Source organism: Thunnus albacares, chromosome 13, assembly GCF_914725855.1.
Source record: "Thunnus albacares chromosome 13, fThuAlb1.1, whole genome shotgun sequence".
NCBI lineage: Eukaryota > Metazoa > Chordata > Actinopteri > Scombriformes > Scombridae > Thunnus > Thunnus albacares.
In genome coordinates this window covers 17,361,407-17,374,182 of record NC_058118.1, presented here as the reverse complement: position 1 = coordinate 17,374,182, position 12,776 = coordinate 17,361,407, and positions in this window count along the sequence as shown.

Genomic DNA, 12,776 nt, shown 5'->3' with positions numbered 1-12,776 from the left:
ACTGGCTGGTGATATCAATGTATTCAGGGCATGCTTGTGTAAACAGAGTGAAGTCACATGCAGGGATCGTTTCCACTTTCCTTTACATGAATAATATTATTGTAAACTATCTGTGACCTAACCTTTTCTGCTATAACTTTCCTGCTGAATAAAAACACATGTGGCTGGTTTGGGGAAGGCTGGCTGCCATTCCTACGCTGGGTTACTGATTGATGACATCACGGCTCCCCGGTGTGAAAGTGGCAGATTAGAGTAACTCCGAGCACTCATAAAGTTGAACTCTGCGCTGCATTTTAGCTCCTCGTCATGAAAACAATGCCATGATTTTCCCCCTGTTTTCACAACTGATAATTACAGGTGTGAGGCATGTTTATCTTTGCTGGTGATTGTGTTTGCCAAGTCCCCTTTTTATTTATTTTATTTGTCAGTGAACAAAATCGGGTGTTATGTGAATGTTTGTGTGTATGTTACGCAAAAAAAAAAAAGGATGTCTTTTCTTCAGAATGCACAGTGCATGTGGGGAAACAGGGTGTGTATGGCGGTGGGTGAGGGCCTGATTTCAAGGTCGTACAGGAAATGCCTGTGCAGATGGAACAGTAACGTCGACACACTGAGAACTGTGTACAGGAAACAGCCCACTCTGCAGCTGTGCGTGTGTGTATTTATATGTGGGCTTGTGATTAGCAGCAGCAGTTTGCTATTATATACAGATAAGGGAATGGATAAATGCAGTAACAGTCAACAGAACTAGGTGGCATTATATACTACAAGTGAAAATGTCAGTCATTCCATCTCTTTTATTCTCTCCTCACATGATTTATTTATGCAAGACTGGAGACTACAGTGGGTTTTATCACTAAGCTTCTGTTTTTATTCTTTATATATGTTTTTAAAAAAACAAAACATTCCAAACACATGTTCATGACATTTGTATTTTATGATGTCATGTTTTTCATATCCATTATTAGAAAAAAAAAACACCACGATCTTACAAAACTATTCAGTGCACAAAAAGCTAATAAGTAAAAATAAAGCAGTGGTTCCCAACCTGTGGTTCTGGAACCCCACAAGGTGTCACAAGATGGATTGATGATAGATGATATCAATGATTTCGGGGGTAGGAAAGAAGAAAAATATAAATTCTGGTTCAAAAAATGTTGTTATTCTGCTTTGTATTAAGGGGTCACATGCAAAAATGGTTGGGAACCACTGAAAGTATGTCCTCACTTGGCAAAATGATCACACTTCAGGGACTTGAGGTTGAACTTGAAGAATGTCAGTCAGTCAGTCGGTCCACCTCTTTGGTCCAGACTGAAATATCTCAACAGCTATAAAATGGATTGCCATGAAGTTTTCTACATACATTCATCGTTCCCAGACGATGTATCCTAAAAAACTTTGGTGATCCCTGACTTTTTCTCTTCTGCCACCATGAGGTTGACTTCTCTGGTTTTTAGTGAAGTGTATTGACAACCGCTCTGATATTTAGTACAGGCATTCATGTCCCGCTCAGAATTAATTGTAATAACTTTGGTGATTCCTTAACTCTTCATTTAGTGCCATCATCAATCAAAATTTGAATTTGTCCAATACTTTCTGTCTAAGTTTTAAAGCACCAATTAAGTACAGATTCAGAGAGCCGTTAGTGTAGCTGTAGACTTTTAAGGGGCCAGTATACTCCATCAAAAATGCTTGTTGGATGACCGTCGACATCAGAATTGTGCGGGCTGCATCCCAAAGTTTCCGTAACTTTTCAAAAAACAATCTCATATTCGCACCTACTTCACTCAACAATTGGCCACAGGTGAAAAGGTAAGCAGGGTTTGAACTTCTCTCTAAAGCTCCTTTTAAAAGCTGCTTTTATGTTTCACAACTATTTCTGTTACTTTTCGTGAGTACAAACAAGTGCAACACTATGAATACCTTCCAAGAGACACTATCTGAAAATGTGCACTGTTAACCCTTTGTTTAAATAATTATGATGTCGTCATCCCACCTTCAAGTGTGATCTAGTTCTTTTCTAGCATAAACCCACACCTAGTCTTGTATAAAATAAGACTTAATGTTACTGTGGGCATAATAGGTCCTTTGTTCTTTGGTCTCTAGTTGGGATTACTGATTGATTTTTATTTTCCAAGGTTGACATCTATAAGCTGTTAAAGCTACCTTTCACCTTCGGTCTGTTTGGCACATTCGCCATCTGTGCTTCTTTTTCTCACGCTATTTGCACTTTTCAAACCTGTGACTTTTGGTGCACTAACAGATCCATGTCACCTTGTTCTAAGTACCTTCAGGTGCTGCCATTTTCAACAACTCATAACTGACATCTTACAGCGTATTTGGTAACTACCAGACCCTCATTAAAGCCCTGTTGTTGTTGTTGTCACCAACTCCTCTTGCTGCTGCTGATACTCTCATTGCATATATTTAATATGTTTATGTTTAGTTTGCTGTCATACGGTATATCCTGCCTGTACTGTGTGTAGGGTTCAACATACACTATTAAATGTCACAACATGGATTCAAATTCTGGCACATGTTCACCCTATAGAGGTTTCCTCTTACTTCTGCTTCCTGTCTGTCTGTCTGTATATATGTATGTATGTATATATATGTATGTATGTATGTATGTATGTAATACAACTGGCCACTTGTACAGGAAACCACACATCTACCAGTAGGACAATGGGAATTCCCCCCTCCTCACTTAAACATATTCAGAGAGAGGAGCAATGTTTGGTGAGAGATAACAGATTTTCATATAAACTGACTAATATGCACATTTACAGATCTATTTTGTATGTTTGTGCTCTCATTAAGATTTAGGGCAATTCAAATTTTACTTATATGGCTGTCTGTACTGTGAAATGTCTGTAAATGGGTTTTTTTTTAAGTAAAAAAGAGAAACAACTACTCATTTATCTGCTAAACAAGTACCATCAACTTAAAATAAACCCAAAATAAACAGTCTTTTAAGGAAAATTACATACATTTTTCGGGCATTCATTATATTCAATAAAAAATATTTTGGATAATAAATTTACTGGTTTATTGGTTTATTTACTGGTTTGAGAAGTAATTTTAAGGACATACACATAGACAGAGACACACAAACCTTCCTTTACTAGATTGCCGCTTTGATTGACAGACAGACAGGTAAACCACAGGGCATTCCAAGACTGCTCAGGTGTGTGTGTGTGTGTGTGTGTGTGTGTGTGTGTGTGTGTGTGTGTGTGTTGTAGCCTCATCACTATTCATCAGGCTCTGCTGTATTTGCCTCTCATCTGCATACTGGTCCAACAGGGAACAGATTAGCATTAGACAGAGAGAGAGAGAGAGAGAGAGAGAGAGAGAGAGAGGGAAAGATGCAGGGAAGAGGAATCACTTTAATTTTTAACAAGATGATATGAAGGAGACACAAAGACCCAAGTGCTGCTGCTGACACAGCCAGGAGAGAGAGAGAGAAAAAAGAGAGGGCCGGGGTGGGGTGGGGTGTGTGTGTGTGTGTGTGTGTGTGTGTGTGTGTGTTTGGATGGTGGTGGTGGTGGTGGTGGTGGTGGGGTGTAAGACAGCTACACCGAGAGGTAAGGAGCACCGCTGGCATCAATCATAAGAGAGTGAGGGGTGTAGAAATTGAAATAAACATTGGATCTGTGTCTTCCAAATGAAAATAACATTAAAGACAATCCTGTGTTAATGTTGCATATTGATCTCTGTGTGTGTGTGCCACGCTCATTCACCGTGTGTGTTTGTAGGAACTCCGCTGAACTCACACATCAAATGTTCATAAATAAATAAGTGGGATAAACAATGTACAGCAGTCGCAACGGAGTCAATATCTCATTAGTGGACTGCACACAGGCACACATACAATTTCCAACACACGTTACTTTGTTCACTGCATGTTTTTTAGTCAACCTTCATATTTTATCTACATGTACTGGTGTGAGTGAGTAAATAAGATTTCCATTAAGTTGTTTTTAAACTGTACATAATGTCTGTGGTGGTAATGTAAGTTTCTGCACCTGCTGTGGTCATTTTTCATTGCAATTGCACTGATTGGATGTTTAGTAAATATTTTTTTTAAGTAAATATAGAAATTTCGACAACAGTCCGACTCAGTGCAGGTCTGGAGTCGGGGAGAGCAGCAGGTGAGCCAACTGTCAATCACAGCTGTCAATCAACGCCTGCACAGCAGACATCAAAGCTACTATAAGTCTGCAAATCTTATTAATGGAGCAATCATTTCCAAAATGACCACCAGCACATTTATTAGACGGCCCAAATTTAGCAATTTAGAAAATAATGACTTGGTATTTCTAGAGAGAAGTTGAGTTTTTTGAATGGGAACAAATTGGAGCCATTGGAGCCAGCATCTGGTGGGTGTCAGTGGCATTGCACTTTACGGTACTTTAAAACTGGATTGTGGGACTTTTACATATAAATGAACGTCTGTTACCTTTAAGCCCTTGGCATATGAGTTCACACAATGCTGATTAAGCCTATCACTACCAGGTAAATCTCTCTGTATTCTGCTGTGTACTGGAGTTTGTAATCCGGTGTCTGTGGCGACTTTCCTGTGTTGGTGCACCGGTAGTGATATATTTTACGTCAACCAGCAATGATTGGTTTACCAGAGCTGAAGGGTGCCTATAGAGCATACGCACCAGAGACCTCCATCTATCTTCTGGATTAGCCCTCCGCTAACTTTTTAATTATTTAACTAGTTACTCTCACTGCCAGAAGAGGGAGACAAAAGTTCTGCACTGCGGGTTTAAGGCCTTAAGCTGGGGTAGTTGCCGCTTGGGATGTGCCTTGTAGTTGACCTTTGAAAAACAATATAGAAAAACATAGAAAAAGATGTTTATTCAAGATTTCTGATGTGAATTTCTTTCATGATTATCAGAGGTTTATTGCTTTCTTTCGTCCACAGCTGGACACAATGTAGAGACAGATGGAAACCCTTCACCCACACTGTAGTCTATAAAGATCAATGAAATCCCAGTTTCCTCAGCTTCTGTGAACTTTGAAACACACTCCATGCACTCTTCAATGGAGCGAAAACACTGACTTCTGAACTGTCACACTATCACAGTTCTCTTGCTGCAGAAAACCCTCTTGGGTTTGTGTGATGTGCACATCTATGTCTCCATCATGAGAACATCAAGCCCTTGGTGTGTTCACATCAGTGCCCTGGAAATAATTAGTACCCTTCTCTCTCTTTATCCTCTCGTTTGTCTCTTTGACTCATACCTCCCCTCCATCCTTCACTGTCACCTCTCCCTTGAGGTCTTCACGTACATTGATCTGATACTTCCTCGCTGCTGTCTTTCAGCAACATTCATACCTTTTATCCATGTAATGTATAATTTTCTCTCTCTTTCTATCATTTGACTGCCTCAGTGCCTTGTGGTCATTTCATCTCTTGCTCTCAGCTCATTTCTACACTCTTAAGTAAATAGTTTACACGCTACAAAACTGAGCTGGTCTCTGTAATAAAAGAAAATGTTTGTGGTGACATAAAGCAATACTGAGTGCGCAGGCTTAACATCTGTCCAACAAACAGTCTAAACAGGAGCTCAGAGAAACTTTATAAAGGCATGTTTGTCTTTACCATAACAGTCAGATTACAAATGTTTACAGTCTGATTTGTCTTTCTGAAAATCTGCGTTGCACTCTTGAAATGTACAGATGGGTGACAAATCTAACAAAAAACCAACGTTATGTCAAGTGTTTTTGTAAGGAGATGGGCCACGAGCCTCCAACTTTGACTAGTGGGGGATTATAGCGTTATCTAATGCGCTGCTACAAAATCTTACATAAGCATTGAGTTGGATTGAGATCCAGTGACTGCGAAGGCCATAGTGTATGAATCAGTTTTGCAGACTGTGTGTGCTGCAGCAGAGACCAGCAAATACATTTCCGTCACACCCCCACTGATCCTGCACATGGTTTTTGTTGTTTGGTTTTGTTTGACTGTTCTTGGACTGCTTGTTTGCAGCAAATTTACAGCAATGTTGAATAGTGAACAATGGACCCAAATGGACAAAAATACCACAGATTTAAGGTCTGAAATCATCAAACTTACCCTTCAAGTTATGAGTAACTGTGCTGTTTGTCTGATTTCCTCAACTTCCTTTATCCTCTTATACTCCCACTGGAAGACTAGTATGAGAAGTGATTTGTTTGACTGCAAGTTCACCTCTGATGGCTTTTCATGCATCCCTTCTTCATCACACCCTTGATTTTTTACCCACCTTTGCATATATCAATCCATCCTCCCTTTGGGCCCCTTGATGATGATCGGGCCCCACTGTTCCCCAATCGACCTCCTGTCTCTCTCACCCATACGTCCCTCTGGGCCCCTTGGCAGCGATGCTTCCCCACTGTAGTGCCACTCCTAAAGTGTCAAGGCTCCCTGAGGACGTAAACTGGATGGTAGTCCCTCAGGGGGCTGGCACTGGCATATTCTCATCTCTTTCTCTCTCACACTCACACTCACACTCACACTAACACACACACACACACACACACACACACACGCACAGTTTTACTCTCCTCTTCAGACAGCAGTGGTCTCAGAGGGGCTGCCCTGGAGCGTTGCTGCAGCATGCTGGGTACCTGAGAAGCCAGTGATACCAGGGCAGGGCCAGAATGTTAAGTGGTGTGTATGTGTGTGTGTGTGTATGTGTGCATGTATGTGTGTGTTGCCTGTGTGTGTGGGGTCAGATGTTAAGTGGTGGATTAATCAGTAGTAATTGTGTGTATGGTCCATTAAGGCAAGGGCTGGCTGACAGACAAGGGTGAGATAGAGAAAAAAAAAGAAAAAAAAAGGGCGATGGGTGTGTTTATATATGAACGTGTGTGCATGTGTGTATCAACCAACAGAGAAGTGAAACCGGTAGAAATAGCATTTTAACTGTACAATCCTCTCTACAGCTATACTCTCTACATCTTTTTATAAATCCCTTCTCTTGTTTGGTTTTCTTGCACCCCCGTCATCAATCTTCCTCTCTCTTTTTTTTTTTAAAGAAATTCATCCATCTGTGCCCAGAACTGTTGCGAAGTTACTCTCCTACTTTTAGAAGCAGGAGTTACTGAACAACGGTCACCGCTGGAAAAAAAAACAAGGCTTCTTTCTGCTATCTGTCTCCTGCACGCGCACACACACACACACACACGCACGCACGCACACACACACACACACACACACACACACACACATACACACACACACACACACACACACACACACACTACACTTTTCCCCCAGTGATCTCTGCTGGCTGATTTGGTATTCAAGTGCTGTTGCAGGCCCAGCAGGCCTAAAGCTCTCTTTGTATTGTTTTATTACCCAGGGGCTAGGCCTCGCCACACACACATGCACGCACATATGCATGCACACACACATACACTTTCAAACAGCTTAGATAGCATACAAGTGCAAAGCAGGATTAGCATATTAGCGTATTAGCATCCTGTCTGTCAGTTGGCTCTGTCTGGTTTTCTTTCTCTCACACGCTGTCAGAATGAAGAGGAAGAGGTTCATGAGGAGAAGGAAGAGAGAGGGAGAGGAGGGGGTGGGGGGTGGAGGAGGAAAGTGAGGAGGAGGAGGAGGGAAGGAGGAGAAGAAGTAGGTGGAGGGCTGTTCACTCCTCTCCAGTAGACAGATGGTAGTCTGACTCCTACTGAGTTGACAACTGGCCAAGAGAGAAAGACGAGAGAAGAGAGAGAACGGGACTGAGAGGAAGAGGAGAGAGATGAACCTTTCCTCTACTTTTTCATCTCCTCTTTCAACCTCTCACTCACTCTTGCTGCCAGCTTCGACTCTTTTTTACCCCATCTCTCTCCCCTTCTACTCATCTCTCTCTCTCTCTCTCTCTCAGCCATGCCATCAATCTCTCCATTCTCATCGCTGTTTTTGTCGCTCATCCGTCATCTATAGCGTGTTTCCTTTTTCTCTATGTGTTCATCCATCTCTCCCTCTCTCCTGCTCCAGGAGAAAGTTAACTGGCCAAGTTTGGATACATGTAGCAGAGATAGAGAGAGAGAGAGAAATGTGGGGTCATATAGTACGCTCTTGTTTCTAAAAGTGGGGGCATAACTTAGAATTTGTATGTTAGTGTTTAGACGATGGTGAACTAAAGGTTATGAAGAGGGTTTATCTGATATAAGACTTTACCAAAGACTCTGGTTAGATTACCTGAGAGTTGTCATCCACTGATGATGAAGACTGAAGGCTTTAGGATATGGTGCCATGATCTGTCTGACACAACAGGGGGCAGTATGGTTCTGTACATCACCACCGTTCTAGCCCTCAAAAACACTCCTATACTATACAAGACAGCATGTGAAATGCAATGAAACAGAGTAGAATCAGACTTGTGTGCTCATTTTAAGCCATCTATACATCATCTTTACACCTGCAGACATTATGAATAAACACTAACAGACTTGAAATTTTAAAAAAAGAACGTAGGAATTGCTTTTGGAAACATGTAAAACTTTTCAGTTCAAATACATTTAGGAGCAGTTAAAGAATGACGCCTCACTCAATCCTTCCAATTTAGATTTTTTTTTTTTTTGTGTCATTTTGAAAAATGAAACACTGCACTTTAGTTGGCGCAAAGGCAAGAGAAGAGAAGACGCAGTATTCTTGTTATCAGAGACTGGAGAGTGGAGCCCCTAACATCAATTTTCACTCCTTTTCTTTCAGCTTTCTCTTGTATTAAAAAGTGGAAATTTGAGCCAATAAAAGATTGATCTTTTAATTCAGTGTTTTTCCAGCGTTGTGGAAAAATGGCTGGTGTGTTTTGCAACGCAGGGGTCAAATGTAGTGAAGAAATCTTAAAAATCATAGTTTTAGAGCCAGTTTTGTAGTAACAAGCACTGCAGTGGGTTTAAATCAAAATAGAAAATTGTTTTTGTTGGTGATTGTGATTGGCTGAAGACACTCAACTTGAAATACTGCAATTAATCCATTCACACATTTCTGCTGATTTGAGCTCACCAGTCAACATCAATGAAGATATTTATTGACAAATTTCGAGTAAATATCTCAGAGATTTTTTTTTTTCTTGTTACAACAGTTCAAGCACTAATTAGTCCTGAAATGTTGATGGACTTTAAAACATGATCATCCATGTTCTGAAAAACAGTCCTTTGTGGAGGTAAACATTTCTGACATATGAGAGTGTTATATGATATGTATACTAAAACCCATCATATTTGTGCTAGTGGTGTCTCGCTCCCTTGAGAGAATAGAACTGACGGTTTTTGATGCTAATATTACCCCATATGAACATACAGCCTTGTATCCATCATATCTGTGTTTGTATTTATTAGCACTTGCTGTTGGGGCTTCATCAGAACTAAAAAGGCAGTTTGTTGATTTTTGTAACTCCCTGGCTTTGCATTCGCTCTGTGTTAAAATTATTTTGCACATTTGTGAGCTTAGTATACCAGTGTATGTGTGTGTGTGTGTGTGTGTGTGTGTGTGTGTGTGTGTGTGTGTTTGTTTTTGTGTGTGCGCATGTCTCTGCATGAGCATGTGTTAACACATTTTTGTCTGTGTGATGTACTGATGAGAAACACTAAAATGACAGCTATGAGCTGTGTAATGACAGTGTGAGACTTCTGTCACTTTTCAAACAAATTTGTTTGGAGTGTGTGTGCGTGTGTGTGTGTGTGTGTGTGTGTGTGTGTGTGTGTGTGTGTGTGTGTGTCAGTGTGTGTGCTGTCATTTATTTGTCATCTGCCAAGTAAGACAGAGTATCTTTCATCCTTTTCCTCTCATCTCATCCCTGATAGAAAGCGTAAGTTGTGTTTGCACACACTCATACAGACAGACATAACACACATACACAGATACTGGCTGTTTGTCTCAAAATGAGCCCATAATTATACTGCTTGTTTATACTTTGTCTTCGAACAGAGTGCTACAAAGTGTTGAATTCTGTTTTGTTTTTGCAGAACAAAAATAGTTTGTTTTGTGTCTCTGTAATGATGCTCCACATCACTGTCACACATTAGAGTATAACAGAGTGTGTGTCTGCATCCAATATGCATGTTGTTGCAACAGAGGTTTTGTCTACATTTTTTGTTGTGGCACTAATCACTGTGGATACAGAAAACTGCGGTTATTCACCTTACCCTGCAGTGTGTTAACATGTCAGAGGTGTTTCCACTTTTTCTCACTCGGCTTGTCTCCCGTCTCGCCTTATTCCTGCCACACAGCTCTGCAGTGTCAAGTCAAAATGAGAACAAACACTAAATATGAACAAATGAGAGTCCAGCAACAATGCAACATCTGAACCGACGCAAAATATCTTGAACTTAAAAAATGAAATGTATATTTTTTTGTACATTTCTTAATACTTACTACTAGTTATTAAAATCAGAGTCAGACCGCTGAACTGTTTTCGAAGTCGTGTCTATTCGCCCTGAAGAGCCGGTGTGCTGACTGTACAGACGTTAGCTGTAAGCTACTGTGGAGTGTGCCTGTGTTTGTGTGACAGCTCAAACTGAATGATCTCAAAACTTACCAGGAACTCCAGTTCTTTCTCTCATTTTCTTCCAAATCACTCTATCTGTCTTCTTGTCTCCGTATGTTTATGTTTTGGAGTCATAAAGCTGCAGGGTAATCGAACATTTTTTACTCAAGATGAAACATTTGACTGAAAACACTGCAGATGCATCTCAATATCTGCATTTTTATGTGATATACCACTTCTAAAATTTGCATTCAGTCTGAACAAAAATTTAGTCAGTTAAACTGTCACGTGACTCACAGACAGTGGCAGATACAGAACGTGGCTAATGACACAGCCTGGAAAAATCTGGATGGGCCAGAGTTTTTTTAAGCTTAGAAATATAATAATGATATTGGGGGAACAACCTGGTAGATTGGTATTGAATTTTAGTATTCCTAGTTCTCGTGTAAGAATACCATAGAGGCATATCAATGAGTCAGTAAGATGAATGACTATCTATAGATAAAAGAGGAAATAACGCAATAATAACACATCCAACACTGCAAAACCCTTGTTATGAGAGTAGCTACAAACACAAATTGAACAACGAATATGTTACAATCCAGAACCACCTCACAGAAACCGCTATCATAACATGCCACGGTGGGCCAGGATAAAAAAAAAACATTGGCTTATGTTGTGGGAAATCTTCAGATGGGCCAATAAATCTTCAGGTCACCCACAACTTAGTATTAAACTCAAAACTGGTAGAGTTCAATATGAATAGGTTTACTTTTGCATAAAGAGCAATACAAAGCAAACCGAGGCCTTGATCCCGGGATAAAGAACCTAATGAAAAATCATAAGACATTAAATTATATACCTCTCATAACCCCTCCTAATATGGGGCTTATTCGCTGAACCCCACCCTGTTTGATCTTAACACTTTGGTAATAATCCAAACATGACTCATCTCAGAAAACAATGGTGTCTCACACTTCTCTAACATGTATCAGTTGTACTTGGTATCTTCCGCATTTCTCCCAATACACATGGCCTAGCGGCCTTCGCTCATCACACACAGAAGATTAAAATATGACATTGCTGATTCTCCCCTTCCGTATTCCCTTGGGAACCATCTCTTATAGATGTAAATGTTTTCTTTGCACAATTATTCATCCTCTTCATGGAAGGACAGTTTCCCACCACACTTACCTGCAGCTACTATGCCCACACAAGGAGGAGTGTTCTGAGCTTTGAGTTGAAAAGGTTGATCATATCATCGTAATCCAAAGTGTCAATTAGTTGTCTTTCAAAAGACAAAAGAGTCAAGTTGTTCAGGCATCCAGTCAACATGGATGATCTCAAGCATGTCTGGATCTGGTTTGTTGAGCAGAAAAGTCTCTGAAGTTGAGAGAGAGATAGCTGTTTAGCCATAATTCCATCTAGTGGCTAGCTACACGAAACCACCTTCTGACAGTGTGTAGCACGATGTAGCATAACGTCAGTCACAGTTGTGACTATTATTATTTATTTTTAGTAGCTACATATATTAAATTCTAAAATGTCTTGAGACAAAACAATTAAATATTTAAAGCAATTATTATTATTATTGAATCTGATGGGGTGGGCAAAAATAGAACAGATTTTTGTTTCTAAACAGATCAGGAGACTATATTGTTTAGATTTTTTCACGGCACTTTAACCAAATTCTGTAGCCTTAAATCTAATTGCTAATACTAAATGATAGCTCTGGAAACTCTCAGTAAAAGTGACACTTTCCTTATTTCCATTCAAAACAATGTCCAAAACCAAAACATTACATTAAGCATGTTACATTTCTGGATATAAACCACTGATTGGGTTTGGATAACTTGCCTATACTGTCACTCAACCTGCAGTATTTTATACTGAAGTGTTCGCTCTGAGTGCTGGAGTGAATGATCTACACATGAGACACATGAATGATTTGGTTTCTCTCTTCAGTCCTCTAAAATCTTGGTGAGTTAATTTAAGTCTCCGTATTTTCTGTTTGTGCAGCTACAGAAAAGTGTTGATGTACATCTCTTAACACTCTCCGGTATTCAGGTGTGTGTGCGTCAGGAGATCTCTGTGGTCTGGTTGTGGTAGATTCCATTCGGTCAAATACATATTCATGACAGGAAATGGGAATGATGCCCAAATATGATGCTTCCATTAACAAGTGGATGTCTGTCAAAGTTATGAAGATTTGTTGGCGTGCGTGAGCTGATGCAAAAATATGCATACATGCACAGATATATTATCTTTAACACTAATTATTGC